The sequence below is a fragment of the Rana temporaria genome, chromosome 1 (genome assembly GCF_905171775.1).
Source record: "Rana temporaria chromosome 1, aRanTem1.1, whole genome shotgun sequence".
NCBI classification, from domain to species: domain Eukaryota; kingdom Metazoa; phylum Chordata; class Amphibia; order Anura; family Ranidae; genus Rana; species Rana temporaria.
The window spans coordinates 194,254,757-194,274,317 of record NC_053489.1 but is presented as its reverse complement, the minus strand read 5'-3'; the positions used below and the strand labels follow the sequence as shown (position 1 = coordinate 194,274,317).

At 44.9% G+C, this 19,561-nt stretch overlaps 1 protein-coding gene across 1 annotated transcript in view; it reads right to left on the bottom strand.

Annotated features, from left to right (window-relative positions):
* PIWIL1 (piwi like RNA-mediated gene silencing 1) overlaps positions 1-19,561 on the bottom strand; it is a 465,014-nt gene that overhangs the window by 215,919 nt on the left and 229,534 nt on the right. The window lies entirely within an intron of this gene.

The following is a 19,561-nucleotide window of genomic DNA, read 5'->3' as shown; positions in this document are numbered from 1 at the left end:
ATGTATTGGTCCACACGTACACATGACCATATGCCCGTGTTCTCTGCTTCCATGGCCAGGAAACGATACGAGGCAATCTTGCGGTTCATGAACTTCAAGGACAATGAACTTTGACGTCCACGTGGAGACCCTGAATACGATCGGCTCTACAAAATTCGGCCCCTCATAAACCACTTCAACGAATGTTTTGCAGTCTTGTATATTCCCCATCAAGTTGTCTGCGTTGAGTCCCTGATTAAATGTTTTGCCCGCTTGTCTTTCAAACAGTACCTTCCCAGCAAGCATGCCAGATACAGGGTCAAGCTCTATAAGCTTTGTGACAAGGCAACAGGTTATACATGGAGCTTTATGGTTTATGAGGGAAAAGAAAGACAGGTAAATCTGGAGGACTGCCCAGATTTCATAGGGAGCGCTGGCAAGATTGTGTGGGACTTGGTGTGGCCCTTATTCGGAAAGGGGTACCACTTGGATGTAAACAATTAAAACACGAGCGTGCCACCTTTTAGTCACTTGTTTGATCATCAGATTGGAGCATGTGGCACCGTGCGACCTAATAACCGGGGCTTACCACAGAGGCTTGTAGATTCCCGTCTTAGGCTGGGGGAGAGAACCTGCTCAAGGTGTAGTAATTTGCTCACTGTGAAGTGGAGGGACAATAAGAATGTTTTCGTTCTTACCTCCCTTCACGCAGACACGACAGTACGAATTCGTACGGCGGCTGGTGATGTGGAGAAACCCCTTTATGTCCACGAATATAACCAAAATATGGGAGGGGTGGACCTCAACGACCAGTTGTTGGCGCCTGTTAAGGAAATTTGTAAGTTCTGTATATAACTGTATTCTATTTTGTATGTATTGCACACTGCCCTCACTGTGCACACAGCACTAATAATGTTTTCATTACATGTTTGCATTCTTTCGGGCCCCCATTAGAATTAGTCTGCCTATGTTACGCCCCTTGTTACTATAAACGTGCAATTGTAACAATAATGTGATACCTACGTAATCATGTGTATAAAAAACCTTCAATTACATCATAATAAAACAGAACGATTATTTGGAAAGATGCTGAGTGTATCTTTTGTGTCTGTTCCCTACTGCAGTAGTTATTCTTAATTTGGAACCACTAATCAATACGAGGATAGGAGTTGCCTATCTATAAAATGTCCATGTCAGCGCCGTATCATATTGCCCGCAAGGCAAGACGCTGATACAAAAAAGTGTCTCTATACTTATTTCAATTGGCTTTGCTGAACGCTCATGTGACATACAGACCTTCAGGACGGACTGGATCCTTCCTTCAATTCCAGGATGAGATCATCACAGAACTCCTGTATCCAGGCGGTTCTGCACCTCACCATTCCCAACAAAATGCAGTAAGCAGACTGCATAAGAGGCATTTTTCTTTTGTCCTCGAGAGTACCCCTACCCAACGAGCCCCCCAAAGAAGATGTTGTGTCTGTAGCAAGCACGGATATAGGCGTGACACCCCTTATTATTGTCCCTGCTGTCCTGACAATCCTGGTTTTTGCATTGGGAAAAGTTTTGAACGCTTCCACACACTAGTGAAGTTTTAGCGTAGGGTACAGCATTTCACTGGCTAGGCACACTTACGCAGGGTCTCCCAAGATGCCATCGCTTTTTGAGAGACCCAAACCTGGAACCGAAAAGTTAAACAGTTAGTTACAAAAAAAAGTGTTAAAAAAAGTAAAATAAAAACACAAAAAAAAAAAAGTTTTTGTTTTATTGTTCTCTCCCTCTCTATTCTCGCTTTATTGTTATGCTCTTTTTTACTGTATTCTATTCTGCAATGTTTTATTGATATGTTTTATAATGCTTGATTTTCAGTTATGTAATTTTTTTATAATTTACTGATTTCAGGTACGTCATTCAGCTGTTGCGCGGATTTATTTATCTTGACAGCAACAGCGTAAGACTGAAAAGCGTGAATCGTCTCTCACCAAACTTTTACTAACACGAAATCAGCAAAAGCAGCCCAAAGGGTGGTGACATCTGAATGGAACTTTCTCTTTATAGTGCCGTTGTACGTGCTGTACGTCAACGCACTTTGCTTGGGCATTTTTTTTTTCACAATTGGGTGTATGCAAGACAGGCTTGACAAGAATCACCTCGAAAAAAACGTTGTTTTTTCTAGAACATTAAAAATGGTCGTGTGTACGCGACATTAGAAATCCTGAAGGCGGTGCTTGGTTTTTGGGGCCCCATACGCATCTAGGCTCCCAAAAATTCCCACACATGTGGTAACCCTGTACTCGGGAGAAGCAGAAAATATATTTTGGGGTGCAGTTCCACATATAAACATGGCATGTGTGAGCAATATATAATTTAGCGACAACTTCTTGTAAAAAAAAAAAAATGTTGTCATTATTCAATCACTTGGGGCAAAAAAATGTAATATTCAATGGTGGGCTCAACATGCATCTCAGCAAATAGCTTGGGGTATCTACTTTCCAAAATGGGGTCATTTTGGGGTAGGGGGGAGGGGTTGTGTGCCATCTTGTCATTTTATGGCATTAAACTGTGATAGGTAGTGAGGAGTAGGGATGAGCCGAACACCCCCGCGTTCGGTTCGCACCAGAACCTTCGAACGGACCGAATGTTCGCGCAAACATTTAGAACCCCACTCACGTCTATGGGACTCGAACGTTCGAATTCAAAAGTGCTCATTTTAAAGCCCAAAACTCAAGTTATTGTCGGAAAAAGTCTTTGAGAACCCGGGTCTTGCCCCAGGGAACATGTATCAATGGAAAAAAAATGTTTTAAATATGGTATTTTTTTCTGGAGCAGCGATTTTAATGATGATTAAAGTGAGAAAAAAAATGCTAAATTCCTTTAAATTTCGTACCTGCTGGGTGTCTATAGTATGCCTGTGAGGTGAGGTGGCACGTGTTTAGAACTGTCCCTGCACAAAATGAGATTACTATAAGAAAAAAGAAATTTAAAACGGCTTTAATGTAATGTTTGGTCCCTGCAATATGGATAAAAATCACTGAAAAAAATAGCATGGGTTTCCCCACCACCACTCCCCCAGGTCATTACAAGCCCCTTTGGCCCTATATACTTTGAACAGCAGTATACAGGCTGTGCAAACAAGACAAGGACTGTAGGTTTGTTAAGTAGAATCTGAACCATGTCATACTTTGCTGCTGCATATTGCACAATTTCCTAAAGAGACCCTCAACAAACTACATGACACTTGTGCCTGATGAGGCCATTGATGTTCCAGTGGCCGCCCGTGAGCCTGGCCATACAGGCTTGGCCCACCAAAGCGCACGTGCTGTGTGGCAACAATATATCGATTATTTTAGGGGGGCATTCCAATGCCAGATCTTGGCTGAATAAATTATTTTTTTGGGAAAGAAAAATTCGAGAAAAAAACGGGGTTGCCATCCGGGGGCCCCTTTGAACAAATTCTGTGAAGAACTCCTGTTCTCTGAAGGCCTCCATTATTTCTGCAAGTCAAAATTAAGCAAAAAAAGCAAATGTCAGTGAAGTCTCTACTACTAAGCTTTCTCCCCATATATAACCCACAAACTCATCCACTGATCATAAAGTCCAAAATCAAGTTATGTACCGTCGTACTACACGATCCTTTCTTCCGCCTTTTTCTACAGACTGTGAACATTTTCACTAACGCGATATCCCTTTATACACTGCGCATGCAAGAAGCTCCGAACGTTTCCCCGCCCCTGATGATCATTCTTGTACTTTCCATACCCATTTTCGGTCGGTCAATGGAAGACAGTGAAGACAGCATGGAGGACATACAGCAAGCTGCAACCTCAAGCCAGGAGCGAGGCCAGGTGGTGGTAGCACACACCAGGAGCAGGAGGTACAAGGCCACCAATATGTCCTTTGAGGAGATGGTAGAAATGGTGGGAATCCTAAGGAGGGAGGACTATGATTGCAAACATGGCCCTTACAAGAACCCAAACAAAGTGAAGGCCCAGATCATGGACAATGTGCAGAGGAGTATCCACCCAATTCGGGGTGAAGAGGTCAAGGGAACAGTTGTGTAAAAGGTGGTCTGACCTTACATTAAGAGAGCCGGAGCAGATGGAGAGGATTAAAAAAGTCATCAGAAGAAGTAAGTAATTTTCATGCGTACTCTGATTATTTGTTTTTATTATTGTGCGGCATGTGCTTTTTCTTTCAGGTTGTATATATACAGTTCAAGAATAGATGTCTCAAGGTTTATGTTTGTGGGCATAATAATTGGTCGTTCATTCTATTTATGATCTATTTATGTGAGACCAATTTTTTATTTAATGTAGATGTGTTCTTAAATAGATTTAAATAATCCAACTTAAGTCAATATACAGTAAATGGAGAGTATGCTCAGCAGTTGGTTACACATATGGACTCAGTAGCACAAGTGTTGGCAGGGCCGATCTGCCCTATAGGCTCACTATGCAAGCCGCTTAGGGCCCCGCAAAGCTGCGAAGGGCCCCCTAAATTGTAAGATGTCATTTCCGACAGCAGAACACCCCCTCCCCCCCCGCTTCTCAACTTTCTTTAATCTGACATGTCAATGTCGTCAGCACCCCCCGCTTCTCATTTTTAAAGTGCCATGTCATTTTGCTTAGGGCCCCAGGAAGGTCAGGATCGGCACTGAGCGTTGGCCACAAGAACAACCTAGTTAGGGTGTCACACAGAGGTGATCCAGTGGATACTTGGTGTTTTTCCATGTAGGAAACTTGGCCAAAGATAGAGAAATGTAGCAGCTTTGGTAATGGATACATTCCTGTGTTCAGCTTAGAAAGATTGTAATAACAGACAACTGTACCACACTTTATAAAAAGAATGATTGATATTCTTCTTTCAGGCCTCTAATCTTTTTGAATCATGTATCCCTTTTTTACAATCTCATAGGGCGTAATCAAGCTTCAAGACTGGAGCAGACAAACCCCACACAGACCCAAGCCCCACCCCCGCGGGATGTGCAGGAAGTGGAAACTGCCACCACATCAGGTCAGTGTCATACAGCACAGCTTCAGGTAATAGATGTAGGCTTGCATAAATGTAATACATGGTTTGTTTCCAAATTTCAGGAGGTGTTCGTGCTGTTGAGGGTGGATTGGACACCTACAGCGCCCAGGACTTAATTTGAGAGGTGTTGTCCTGCAGGTCTGAAATTGAGGACATCCACATCTGCTTGGGGCAGATGAGAAAAAAAACTAAAACTGTGGAGCGAAAACGAAAGGATTTAATGGATGTTCTGGGGAGGGTTTAAAAAAAAAAGTTGTAGTTTTTCTTGTTTTTCTATGTACCGCATTTATCGCGGTATAGCGCGCTCCCGCGTATACCGCGCACCCCTAAAGTTGCCCCCTAAATTCCTGTAAAAAAAAACGTTATATATGATTTTATTACTTACAGTTTTGGTGTCTTCCCAGCGTCCGGTCCGGCGTCCGTCTGCGGCCTCGTGGTGTCCTCCCGGCTTCTCCAGCGCGCGCCGCAAGTCGAGTCCCCGCTTCCCGCGCTCAGTTCAAACGCCTCCGCCGACATATACTGAGTACAGTACACTCGGGTACATTCGGCAAGGCTAGGCTTCGCTCGCGCTCACACTCTGTGACGTTTATGCGTGAGCACGAGCGAAGCCGAGCCTAGCCGAATGTACCCGAGTGTACTGCACTCGGTATATGTCGGCGCAGGAATTCAAACTGAGCGCGGTGCATAATCGCAGTACTGGGAAAGGGATTATGCACCCCAATCCAGTCAAAGGAGAGAAGAACTAGAGGCAGTCGAGGAGGACGAAAAGTCCAGAAAAAGAAGAGCCCCGGAATAAATGGCATTTTTAATTTAAGTGGCACTGATTTGAGTCATAAGGAAACCAACATTCTTCATTTGGGCCTAAAATGTTGCCTAAAGAGACCTATTAACAAATTTAATGTGTTTATAGATGTACACAAGTATATAAGAAAAATAAACATGAAGAAATATTTTTTGAATGAAAATTCCCAACCTAGTACCAACAGTTCTTCAGTGGCAATAGACAGCGGACTTACGGAATAAGTCCCTGTTTAATCCCTTGTATAGAGTCAACCATCAAGTTGAAACCTTCAAAAGCCTTGTCATACGAGATCTTGAACATTTAACGCCTAAAAGTAATGTTAACCCACAACATATAATGGACGGAATCACTTCCCTTGAAAAAAGGAAGGATGTAATTATAAGACCTGCCGACAAAGGCGGGGGGGTTGTCATTCTTAAAAAGGATTTTTATTTAAATCAGTTGAATGAGATGTTAGAAGACTCAAATACCAATATTAAACTTGATAAGGATCCCTCAAACCAATATGAGAAAAATCTCAAATGCCTGGTGGAAATGGGATATAGAAATGGGGTTCTTACTTGTCAGGAGAAGAAATATCTTGTCCCGAGTAGTAATAGAACCCCTACCATATACACTCTTCCCAAGTTACATAAGGACACTGTGAATCCTGTGAAGGCCCATTGTTAATGGGATAGGGTCTATTACGTCCCGGCTTGGAGAATACCTTGATGTATTTTTACAGCAAAGTGTAGTTGAAACTAAGGCATATTTGAGAGACACAAAGAGTTTACTTCAGTATATACAACAAATTGATCTTACAGGGAAAGACGAGATATTTTTGGTTACAGCGGATGTGTCCTCCCTGTATACCATTATACAGCACGAAGATGCACTTTTGGCTCTTAATTGGGCCCTATGCAAACGTGACGATCTACCCCATGGTCAAAAAGTGTTTATTAGGAACTCTCTTGATTTTTGTTTGAGTCACAATTTATTTTGGTTCAATGGCATCTACTACTCCCAATGCAGAGGTGTCGCTATGGGCGCAAAGATTGCGCCTAGCATTGCGAACCTCTTCATGGGGGAGTGGGAGGACAAGCTAATTTATGCCAAGCTCCGTCCTCGCCTTTTATTCTATAAAAGGTATATTGATGATCTGTTCTTTATATGGGAAGGACCTCTAGACACCTTACAAGTTTTCTTAGAAGAACTGAATATGAACAATAATAACATCAAACTGACTAGTGATTATAGTTCTACTAGCATTCACTTTTTGGATGTTGAAATATTCAGAATGGGAAACAGGTTGGGAACAAAAGTTCATTTTAAACCGACGGACTCGAACAGTTACTCGCCAATCAGTAGCGGCCACCATCCAATGTGGCTTAGAAATATCCCTAAAGGGCAGCTAACCAGAGTGAAGAGAAACTGCTCAGAGCCGGAAGATTTTCTGATACAATCCCAGGTTATTAAAAACAAATTCACTGAAAAGGGGTACCATGCTGATATGCTGGATGCCATTATTTCAGAACTGGCATGCGTACCTAGAGAGAATTTTCTGTGCAATGGGGGTAGAGTGGAAAATAATGGAAATCGAGAATGGAATTTTTTGTCAGATTTCCACTCACAATATAGAGAAGTTGAAAACATATTCTCAACTCATTGGCATGCTTTACCAATGGATAAGACATTAGCCCCTATACTACCCTCCAAACCGGGGTTCATATATCGGCGAGCTTCTAGTTTTGCAGATAGGGTGGTCCGAAAGGTGCTTGACCCACCATCCCGCCCTGCCACTTTTTGGGATAGAGATGGCTTTTTTGCTTGCAAGAAGTGCAGAGCGTGTAAGGAAGCTAGCCGACCAGTGGGGGCAGTTGAGAATTTTGGCCCAGATTCTCAAAGGCGTTACGACGGCGCAACACCATTTGCGCCGTCGTAACTCCTCATCTGGCCCCGGGTATCTATGCGACTGATTCTTAGAATCAGTTACGCATAGATACCCATTAGATCTGACAGGCGTAAGGCTGTTACGCTGTCAGATCTTAAAAGCAATTTTTTTTCCCGCCGCTAGGTGTCGCATCGTCGTTTTCCCCGTCGTCTATGCAAATGAGGTAATTACGCGAGATTCCCGAACATACGCGCGGTCAACGCTGAGAATTTACGTTGTTTCCGTAGCGTACGCGACGCGTAAGGTTGCCCCTGCTATTAGGAGGGACAACCAATGTTAAGTATGGCCGTCGTTCCCGCGTCGAATTTAAAAAAAAGTACGTTGTTTGCGTAAGACGTCCGTGAATGGCGCTGGACGCCATTTACGTAAACGTCTAAGCAAATGACGTTGGGGCGACGTCATTTAGCGCAATGCACATCGGGTAATTTACCCGACGGAGCGTGCGCAGTACGCTCGGCGCGGGAGCGCGCCTAATTTAAATGGTGCCCGCCCCATTAGAATTGGGCGGGCTTGCGCCGAGCGATTTAACGATACACCGCCGCAAGTTTACAGGTAAGTGTTCTGAGAATCAGGCTGTAAACCTGTAAACCTGCGGCGGTGTAACGTAAATCACATACGTTACGCTGCCCAGGAGCAACGTAAATGTACGAGAATCTGGGCCCAAGTCTCTACATCAAATCATAAAGAATTCACTATAAACGAGTTCATCACTTGCAACACTGATCACGTGGTCTATGCATTACAATGCCCATGCGGCCTAATTTATATAGGCCGCACTAAGCGCCAAATGAAAATTAGGATCGCAGAACATGTCGTTATTATCCTGAATGGATTTAAGGATCGCAATGTATCCCTACATTTTAAATAATTCCATGCTAAAAACCCTAGGGGTTCGAAATTTTGGGGTATAGACCATCTTAAGGGAGGTAGAATCTCGCGCCAAAAATAGTGAATAAATATAAATAATAAATAACCAACTTTAAGTGAGTAACCTGAGCTGCTGTCCAAGTGATTGCAATAAATTGCAATAATGTGAATATGTGAAAGAAAACGGACGCGCTAGGAATAATTAAACAGTTTGGATTTGACTAAACAATTAATCAAAATAAAATAATAATTATAAATAACCAGCAATTCTATTCATAAGTGAATTAATTAAAGTGAATGGTGAGATAATAAAAAACATTGAATATAAATTATATGAAAAGTCCATCAGAGTGCAAAGCTCCCTAATCAAGTGAAAATAATCGCCAATAATGTGCAATATAACAGTCCAATAAGTGAATAAACAGTGAATAAACTTGGAAGATGTATCCACTAATTCTGTGCAGACTTCCACCTCCACCAGAGATAAAGGGAAAAAAAATCGCCGCAAACAAAGTGCTCATGGATGGCACCTTACCAGAAGATGTTGACCTCTTTAACTAAAAAGAGGTCAAGTAAGCATGGGTTTAAAAACCATAACATCAAGGCTCCAAATAGATCGATGGCAGCAGGTCCGGCATCACATAAAGCAAACCAGAAGAGAAAATCGCCATAGAATAATAAAGTTTATTTAAAATACAATAAGACAGGCAACGCCAAATGGCCCCTTACTTGAGAAGTGCCTTAACCCGGCAGTGAGGCTGGTCTGCGTTGAATGATTGTGGAGAGATAGGTCCCACTCTCCAGGAAGCCAGCAGCGGCGTGCGTTCCACCTCTCTGCAGGACAGGACCAGCGTGACCGGAAGTGCGTCGGTATTTGCGTGACCAGTGCGCCTCGACGTACGTTTCGTGATTGACACGTCGTCAGGAAGCGAATTCTTCTTCAACGCCCCTGTTAAACAGGGGCAGAAAAATTGGACGTTTTAAACCCGCGCATGCTCAGAAGCAAGTTATGAGACGGGAGCTTGACTGGAACAGAGTGCCGTCGTACGTGCTGTACGTAACCACGCTTTGCTAGAGCATTTTGAAAAAATTATGGTGTGTGGGTAACGTCATTTTTTAAAATTAAGTTTGAAAAACGTCGTTTTTTTCATGATAAAAAACTTTTTTTCCAAGACAAAAAACGACCGTGTGTACGCGGCATTAGGCACAACACTGCAACTCCTCACAGATACTGTAATTGGAGCGCAACAAAGAGCCACATGCAAAGAATTGCATCAAAAATGTTTATTATATGCCCCTGTTAAACAGGGGCAGAAAAATTGGGCCATAGGCACAACACTGCAACCCCTCACAGATACTGTAATTGGAGTGCAACAAAGAGCCACATGCAAAGTATTGCATCAAAAATTGTTAATATACGCCCCTGTTAAACAGGGGCAGAAAAATTGGGCCTTAGGCACTGGTGGCGGTGCCCAGAACCAACAGTGTTCTTACTAGATATCAGCAAGATCATTAAGGAGGAAAACGATATTCAGTCAGCAGCATAACAGGACAGTCACTCAGCATCAGCAAAGGCAGTCTCCAAGGGATCTGACATTTCAAAAAAATTATTCAGTTACATCAGCATCAGGTGCTTGGTAGCTGGTGTTGATCCAAGCCTGATTCATTTTTATGAAGGTCAGTCGATTGATGGAGTCGGTGGAGAGGCGCACCCTGTGATCGGTCAGAAAGCCTCCAGCAGCACTGAATGTGCATTCTGAAAGAACGCTGGATGCAGGACAAGTCAGTAGCTCAATTGCGTACTGTGCAAGCTCTGGCCAGTGATCCATCCTCAAGGCCCAGTAAGCCAGAGGATTTTCGGTGGGGAAGGTGTCCAAGTCTGATCTTGCCCCTAGGTATTCCCGCACCATGTAAACCAGACACTGGCGATGATTGCTGGAACCGGTCATACCTTGGGGCTGCGGACTAAAAAATTGTCTGAGCGCATCGGTCAGATGGCCACCTTCTCCACTGCTCCTTCTGTGACTCACCGAAGCCTCAGCAACACATTGTCCAGGACCAGGATTTGGTAATCTCCCAAGTTCTGGGAACGCGTTGCACAGACCTTTCTGCAAGGCCTCCCAAAGATGTTTCATCTTCTGCTCCCTCTGCAATGGCAAGATAAGCTCTGCAACCTTACTCTTGTAACGTGGATCAAGGAGAGTTGCCAGCCAGTAATGATCCCTCTCCTTGATACCACGAATGCGAGGATCCTTACGCAGGCTTTGCAGGATCAGGGAGGCCATGCAGCGTAGGTTTGCTGAGGCATTCGGGGCACAGTCCTCTGGATCACTGAGGACAACAGGATCCGCAGCCACCTCATCCCAGCCACGTAAAAGTCCATGGGTTCCTTGGGAATGTAAGTGATCCCTTGAAGACTGCTGCTGATGCTGAGTGCTAGGCTCCACCTCCATGCTGCTGATACAATCATCATCATCCTCCTCCTCTTCCTGTGTGCTAGGCGGGCAAGCAGGACCACTGTCTGGATAAAGGGGGCCTTGAGAGGTAAGGAAGTCCTCCTCTTCCTCTCTCTGTTCTGCCTCAAGGGCCCTGTCCATTATTCCACGTAGCGTGTGCTCCAACATGTGAATAAGAGGGACAGTCTCACTGATGCATGCACTGTCACTGCTCACCATCCTTGTGGCCTCCTCAAATGGTGACAGGACAGTGCACGCATCTCTGATCAAGGTCCACTGACGTGGGGGGAAAAAACAAGCTCCCCTGACCCAGTTCTGCTGACATATTGGCACAGGTACTCATTAACGGCCCTCTGCTGCGTGTGCAGCCGCTGCAGCATGGCCAATGGGCAGGTTGTATTCCCTTTGGAGGTCTGTCAGCCGAAAAGTGGCATTATTTGACCTTCGGAAATGCACACATAATTTACTGGCCTGCTTCAGGAGATCCTGTAAGCCCGGGTACCTGCCCAAGAACCGCAGCACCACCAAAATTCAGAACTTGGGCAAAACAGAGCACATGAGTCAGTTGTCCCTGTCGCAGGGCAGAGAGGAGGTTGGTGCCATTGTCGCTAACCACCATTCCTGGCTTAAGCTGGCATGGCGTCAACCACCTCTGAGGCTGCCCCTGCAGAGCTGACAGAACCTCTGCCCCAGTGTGGCTCCTGTCTCCCAAGCAAAGCAGCTCTAGCACCGCATGGCATCTCTTTGCCTGCATTCCTGCGTGCTTCAGGAGATCCTGTAAGCCCGGGTACCTGCCCAAGAACCGCAGCACCACCAAAATTCAGAACTTGGGCAAAACAGGGCACATGAGTCAGTTGTCCCTGTCGCAGGGCAGAGGAGGTTGGTGCCATTGTCGCTAACCACCATTCCTGGCTTAAGCTGGCATGGCGTCAACCACCTCTGAGGCTGCCCCTGCAGAGCTGACAGAACCTCTGCCCCAGTGTGGCTCCTGTCTCCCAAGCACACCAGATCTAGCACCGCATGGCATCTCTTTGCCTGCATTCCTGCGTAGCCCCTTGTACGCCTTCGGAGTATGGCTGGTTCCGAGGACACATCAGCACAGGAAGAGGCCACAGAGGAAGAAGAGGAGGGGGGGGAGGAGAGAGGTGTGTCACAACTAGTAGTAGTGGTTTGGAGGCGTGGTCGCGGAACAACCTCCAACACTACTGTACCTTGCCCTGCGTCCTTCCCAGCTGCCAGCAGTCACCCAATGCGCCGTGAAAGAGAGGTAACGTCCCTGTCCATGTCTGCTGGACCATAAGTCAGCGGTAATATGCACCTTACCACTGACCGCCCTGTCCAGCGAGGCATGGACATTGCCTTCCACATGGCGGTAGAGAGCCGGAAGGGGGCAGAATCTACCAACTGAAAAGGCAGCAGTTGAAGTGCTAGCAATTTAGCTAAGCTAGCATTCAACCGCTGGGCATTTGGATGGCTGGGAGAGTACTTCTTTTGGCGCTGCAGCAGCTGGGGCAGGGAAATTTGTCTGGTACCATCTGCCATCGGTGTACAGATAGTAGATTGCCTGCATGTACTACGAGTTTGTGACACACCTAATTCTACACCTTCAGTCCTATCAGTGCAGGCTTCAGAGAGGACTGAGGGTTTAGTGGGGTTGGAGATCCCAGCTGATGAGGGGCAAGGGGAGGTCCGCTTTGTTCTTTGGTGTGGGTCTTTCGGTTATGCTTGCCAACGAACTGCATGGCAGGTCGACATATGTCTGGTCAAGCATGTGGTGCCCAAGCGGGTGATGTTTTGGCCACGCGAGATACACTTGAGACATATGTTGCAAATAGCAATGGTGCGATCTGATGCACATGTCTCAAAAAAGGCCCACACCAAAGAACTTTTGCAGTAACGTTGAGACACAGCAGCACCCTGCACAGGCGGAGCAGGGAACGTTGGGAAACGTTGGGAGGCGGCGTTCTGACGTCACCGCGTATTGTCTACCTGATACAGGCTGTGTATCGAGCGGGCCGGCTCATATTTTATTTGTTTACCTACAATGATATGTAAGTGTAATTTTATCTATACTGATATTAAACCAAGACGGAATTACGCTATGTGAGGTCTCTTTGTTTCTTATACCCCTGGATGACCTATCGAGAGATGCATCTGTAAAGACAAAGTTACTAGGATTTCATCGCTGTTGCTGTCCATTGCTGTATATGGGATATCCATTTATGCCTCTTATGCGCTGTTTGATCTCTCTTAATTCGGAGATCAATTATATTTGGTAAGAGGCTTTTATTTAGTTGGTGGAGGATCTTTCTGTCCAGCACTTTTCCTTGTGGATTGAGTTCATCACCTGGGAGAATTTATATACTTACCTTTGTGGCGGGACTTATTATTAATTTGAACTTTATGTCACTTTTTGTGTATATATCACTTATTTAGCGCGATCTCTTCCTTTTTTTGCATATATGTTTGTGTGGTATAACACTTTTTGATCGCTGCTTTTCTTTTTTTTCACTGTAACAAGCGCAATATTTTTTTCTTACTCTATGATGTAATGCAGTTGGTGTGCTGCCCTTAAGCTGGCCCCTGGAGGGCATCCTGCCTCTTTGGAGATGTGCCTGTGCCTCCTCCTCCTCTCAGGCACCCACATAAGAGTCAGTGACCTCATCATCCTCTCCCTCATCACTGTCAAAAACCTGGCAGTATGCTGCAGCTGGGGGAAAATGACTGCCAGATTGCTGTCCCTCTCGGGCACTCCCTCTCTCTGGGCTCACATTACTGCCTTCCTCTATCTGTGTTCCATCATCGGAGCCTTCAAAACGCTGCGCATCTTCATGCAGCATGTACCCAACACTGTGTTGAAACAGTTCGGGGGACTCCTCAGGAGGACATGGTGGGACAAGGGAAGAAGTGAGTGATGCCATTGTGCAGAGGGAAGAGGACGCCTTGGCAGCTGCTTTGCCAGACAAAGTAAGCTCAGCCTGGGTGAGAGAGGATGAGGAGGATGAGGACGGCTTGGTCATCCACGCTACAAATTTGTTTGCAAGTTGAGGCTCAACACGGCCAGCTCCCGAAAAGGACGAGCGTGTCCAACGGCCACGTGCTGAAGAGGATGCACCGTCCACCTGTTGCCTCTAGATGCAGAGCCTGCTTGCCCTCGTGACTCTCTGCCTCTCTTTGTTGTCCTTCCAGACATTATAATGGCCTGCAGAGGACAAAGTCAGTACACACACCTCGTAGCTTTAGGTGCAAACTGCAGAGGACACGTGCACCAAGTGGGTTTATTTGCAAAGTAATGAGCAGCACACTAGCACTAGGCACCAAGTGGGTTTAGGTGCAAAGTAATGAGCCTCACACTTACACAATGCACCAAGTGGGTTTAGGTGCAAAGTAATGAGCAGCACACTAGCACTATGCACCAAGTGGGTTTAGGTGCAGAGTAATGAGCAGCACACTTGCACTATGCATCAAGTGGGTTTAGTTGCAAAGTAATGAACAGCACACTAGCACTATGCACCAAGTGCGTTTAGTTGCAAAGTAATGAGCAGCACACTAGCACTATGCTACAAGTGGATTTAGATGCAATGTAATGAGCAGCACACTAGCACTTTGCACCAAGTGGGTTTAGTTGCAAAGTAATGAGCAGCACACTAGCACTATGCACCAAGTGGGTTTAGGTGCAAAGAAATGAGCAGCACACTAGCACTATGCACCAAGTGGGTTGAGTTGCAAAGTAATGAGCAGCACACTAGCACCAAGTGGGTTTAGATGCAAAGTAATGAGCAGCACACTAGCACTATGCACCAAGTGGGTTTATTTGCAAAGTAATGACCAGCACACTAGCACTGTGCACCAAGTGGGTTTAGTTGCAAATGAATGAGCAGCACTGTTGCACTATCCACCAAGTGGGTTTAGTTGCACTGAGCACACGGGCAATACAACACGTGAGAACACTGCAGCTAGCACAATCACAAAGTAATGAGCAGCACACTAGCACTATGCAACAAGGGGGTTTAGTTGCAAATGAATGAGCAGCACTGTTGCACTATCCACCAAGTGGGTTTAGTTGCACTGAGAACATGGGCAATACAACACGTGAGAACACAGCAGCTAGCAAAATCACAAAGTAATGAGCAGCACACTAGCACTATGTAACAAGTGGGTTTGGTTGCAAATGAATGAGCACCACACTTGCACTATCCACCAAGTGGGTTTAGTTGCACTGAGCACACGGGCAATACAACACGTGAGAACACTGCAGCTAGCACAATCAACTGCCTGACAGATTAGGAACAACTAATCTAACTAAACTAACTAAACTATACAGGGCCAGATTCACAAAGGATTTACGACGGTGTATCTCCAGATATGCCGTCGTAAGTCCGAATGTGAGGCGTCGTATCTCGGCGCCTGATTCAAAGAATCAGATACGCCAGAATATGTCCAAGATATGACTGACATAAGTCTCTTACACCGTCGTATCTTGGGTGCATATTTATGCTGGCCGCTAGGGGCGCTTCCGTAGTTTTACGCGTAGAATATGCAAATGAGCTAGATACGCTGATTCGGAAACGTACTTGCGCCCGTCGGATTTAGCTACGCCGTTTACGTTAGGCGTCGGTCCAGCGTAACTGTACCCCTCATAAAGCAGGGGTAAGTCATGTTAAGGTATGGACGTCAGAAACGTCATAGTTACATAGTTACATAGTTACATAGTTAGTCAGGTTGAAAAAAGACACAAGTCCATCCAGTTCAACCACGTCGGAACAGCGTCGTATTTTATGTCGTTTGCGTAAGTCGTACGTGAATGGGGCTGGGCGTATGTTACATTCACGTCGACAAAGCATTGGCCAATCATCAGCGCGCAATGCCGCAGTGAATTATGGGCCGTGGCGCGTCACTCGAATTTGGCGCGAACGACCCATTTTGTTATTATTTCGACGAACGGTTGAACATACGATGTTTGAGTCAAACATACGTTCAATTCGAACACAAAGCTCATACCTAGTGAGGAGTGAAATCAAAAATGTATGCCCTTAGAAATCTTGAAGGTGGTGCTTAGATTTCGGGATCCCGTACGCGGATAGGCTCCCAAAAAGTCTCACACGTTGTATCCCCGTACTCAGGAGAAGAAGCAGAATGTATTTTGGGGTGTAAATTCACATATGCCCATGACATGTGTGAGCAATACTGTATATCATGTAGTGACAAATTTGTGCAAAAAAAGTTTGTAATTTTCTCGCAACTTGTGACAAAATATAAAATATTCCATGGACTCATAGTTTGGGGAGTCTACTTTCCAAAATGGGGTCATTTGGGGGAGTTTTGTGCAATTTTGGCATTTTATGGCCTTCGAAAATGTTATAGGCAGTGAGGAGTAAAATCAAAAATTTGCGCCCATAGAAATCCTGAAGGTGGTGCTTGGTTTTTGGGGCCTAATACGGGGCTAGGCTCCCAAAAAGTCACACACATGTGGTATCCCCATACTCAGAAGAAGCAGCAGAATGTATTTTGGGGTGTAATTCCACAAATAACCATGGCATGTGTGAGTAATATATAATTTAGTGACAACTTTTTTATTTTTTTTATTTTTTTAAAAAATATTCAATGGGCTCAACATGCCTCTCCGCAAATAGCTTGGGGTGTCTACTTTCCAAAAATGGGTCATTTGGGGGGGTTTTGTGCTATTTTGGCATTTTACAGCCTTCGAAACTGTGATAGGCACTGAGGAGTGAAATCAAAAATTTGTGCCCTTAGAGATCCTGAAGGCGGTGCTTGGTATTTGGGGCCTCATACGCGGCTAGGCTCCCAAAAAGTCCCACACATGTGGTACTCAGAAGTAGCAAAATGTATTTTGGGGTGTAATTCCACATATAACCATGGCATGTGTGAGCAAAATATCATTTAGTGACAACTTTTTTAATTTTTAATTTTTTTTTTGTCATTATTTAATCACTTGGGTTGCAAAATACGAAGGAAACTTGGACAGCCGCACTCCAAAAAAGTTATTTTAATTAAAGTCAAACAAAATAAACATGCCACAGCAAAAAAATTGGAACAAAGGCTAACGTTTCACACTGTAGCTTCGGTGCTTAGTCATAGCTGGTACAAATCACTTGGAAAAAAATATATATATATTCAATGGGCTCAACATGCCTCTCAGCAATTTCCTTGGGGTGTCGACTTTCCGAAATGGGGTCATTTGAGGGGGGCTTGTACTGCACTGCAATTTTAGCACCTCAAGAAATAAGAGGCAGTCATAAATTAAAACCTGTGTAAATTCCCGAAAATGTACCCTAGCTTGTAGACGTTATAACTTTTGCGAAAACCAATAAATATACGCTTATTGACATTTTTTTTTACTAAAGACATATGGCTGAATACATTGTGGCCTAAATGTATGTCTAAAAATGAGTTTTAGATTTTTCTTATAACAAAAAGTTAAAAATATCTTTTTTTTTTTAAATTTTCTGTCATTTTCCGTTTATATCGCAAAAAAATTTAAATCGCAGAGGCAATCAAATACCATATTTGTGGGAAGAAAAGGACGCAAAATTTGCGCAGTGCCAAATTGTAAAAACACCTTGGGTCTTTAACCACTTAACCCCGGACCATATTGCTGCCCAAAGACCAGAGTACTTTTTGCGATTCGGGACTGCGTCGCTTTAACAGACAATTGCGCGGTCGTGCGACGTGGCTCCCAAACAAAATTGGCGTCCTTTTTTCCCCACAAATAGAGCTTTCTTTTGGTGGTATTTGATCACCTCTGCGGTTTTTATTTTTTGCGCTATAAACAAAAATAGAGAGACAATTTTGAAAAAAAATAATATTTTTTACTTTTTGCCATAATAAATATCCCCCAAAAATATATAAAAAAACATATTTTTTTCCTCAGTTTAGGCCGATACGTATTCTTCTACCTATTTTTCGTTAAAAAAAATCGCAATAAGCGTTTATTGATTGGTTTGCACAAAAGTTATAGCGTTTACAAAATAGGGGGTATTTTTATGTCATTTTTATTAATATATTTTTTTTACTAGTAATGGCGGCGATCAGCGATTTTTTTTCGGTATTGCGACATTATGGCGGACACTTCGGACACTTTTGACACATTTTTGGGACCATTGGCATTTTTATAGCGATCAGTGCTATAAAAATGCATTGGATTACTATAAAAATGCCACTGGCAGTGAAGGGGTTAACACTAGGGGGCGGGGAAGGGGTTAAGTATGTCCCTTGTGTGTTCTTACTGTGGGGGGGGGGGGGGTGGATTCACTAGGGGAAACACTGATCCGGTGTTCATACATTGTATGAACAGAAAATCAGCGTTTCCCCCGCTGACAGGACCGGGAGCTGTTTACACACACAGCTCCCGGTCCCCGCTCTGTAACGAGTGATCGCGTGTGCCCGGCGGCGATCGCGCCCGCCAGGCACACGCACGGGAGTCGGGGGCGCGCGCGCCCCTAGTGGCGGCTGAAAGAGCCGACGTAGTATGACGTGCTCTCGCCAGAGCCAGCTTGCCGACGTAGAATGGCGGTGCGCGGTCGGCAAGCAGTTAACCTGCATAATGGCCCGGGTCTTAAGTGGTTGTAAACCCTTACAGACCACTTTGACCTACAGGTAAGCCTAGATTAAGGCTTACCTGTAGGTCCAAGAAATATCTCCTTAACCTACACGGTTAAGGAGATATTTCCAAGAAAGATGGCACCGATGTCTATGGCACATGCATTGCAGACAACAGCGCGCAGGCACACTGAGCGCACCGCTACTAACGGCATAATGCCGTTAGTGGCAGCTCCCGCACACATGCGCAGGAATGACGTCATCGCTGCTCCGGCCAGTCACGGCTCCAGAGCAGCGATACCTGGAAGTCCCTCCGGGTATCATGACGGCGACGGAGGAGGTGTCCGATGACCGCTGCAGGGGCTTCTTTGTAGGGTATGCAATTCATAATGAGCTAGTATGCATGCTATGCATACTAGCTCATTATGCCTTTGTCTTGCAGGTTTTTAACCACTTAAAGACCGCCTCCTGCACATTTACGTCGGCAGAATGGCACGGCTGGGCACATGCACGTACAGGTATGTCCTGTGCTAGTACCCAGCCGTAGGTCGGGGACCTGATTGCCGCTGGAGTCCCGCGATCGGTCCACAGAGCTGAAGAACGGGGAGAGCTGTATGTAAACACAGCTTCCCCGTTCTTCACTGTGTCGGTGGCAACAATCGTGTGATCCCTTTTATAGGGATCCACAATCGATGACGTCACACCTACAGCCACACACCCCTACAGTTGTAAACACACATGAGGTCACACATAACCCCATCAGCGCCCCCTTGTGGTTAACTACCAAACTACAATTGTCATTTTTACAGTAAACAATGCATTTTAAATGCATTTTTTGCTGTGAAAATTACAAAGGTCCCAAAAATGTGTCAAAATTGTCCGAAGTGTCCACCATAATGTCGCAGTCACAAAAAAAAAAAAATCGCTGATCGCCGC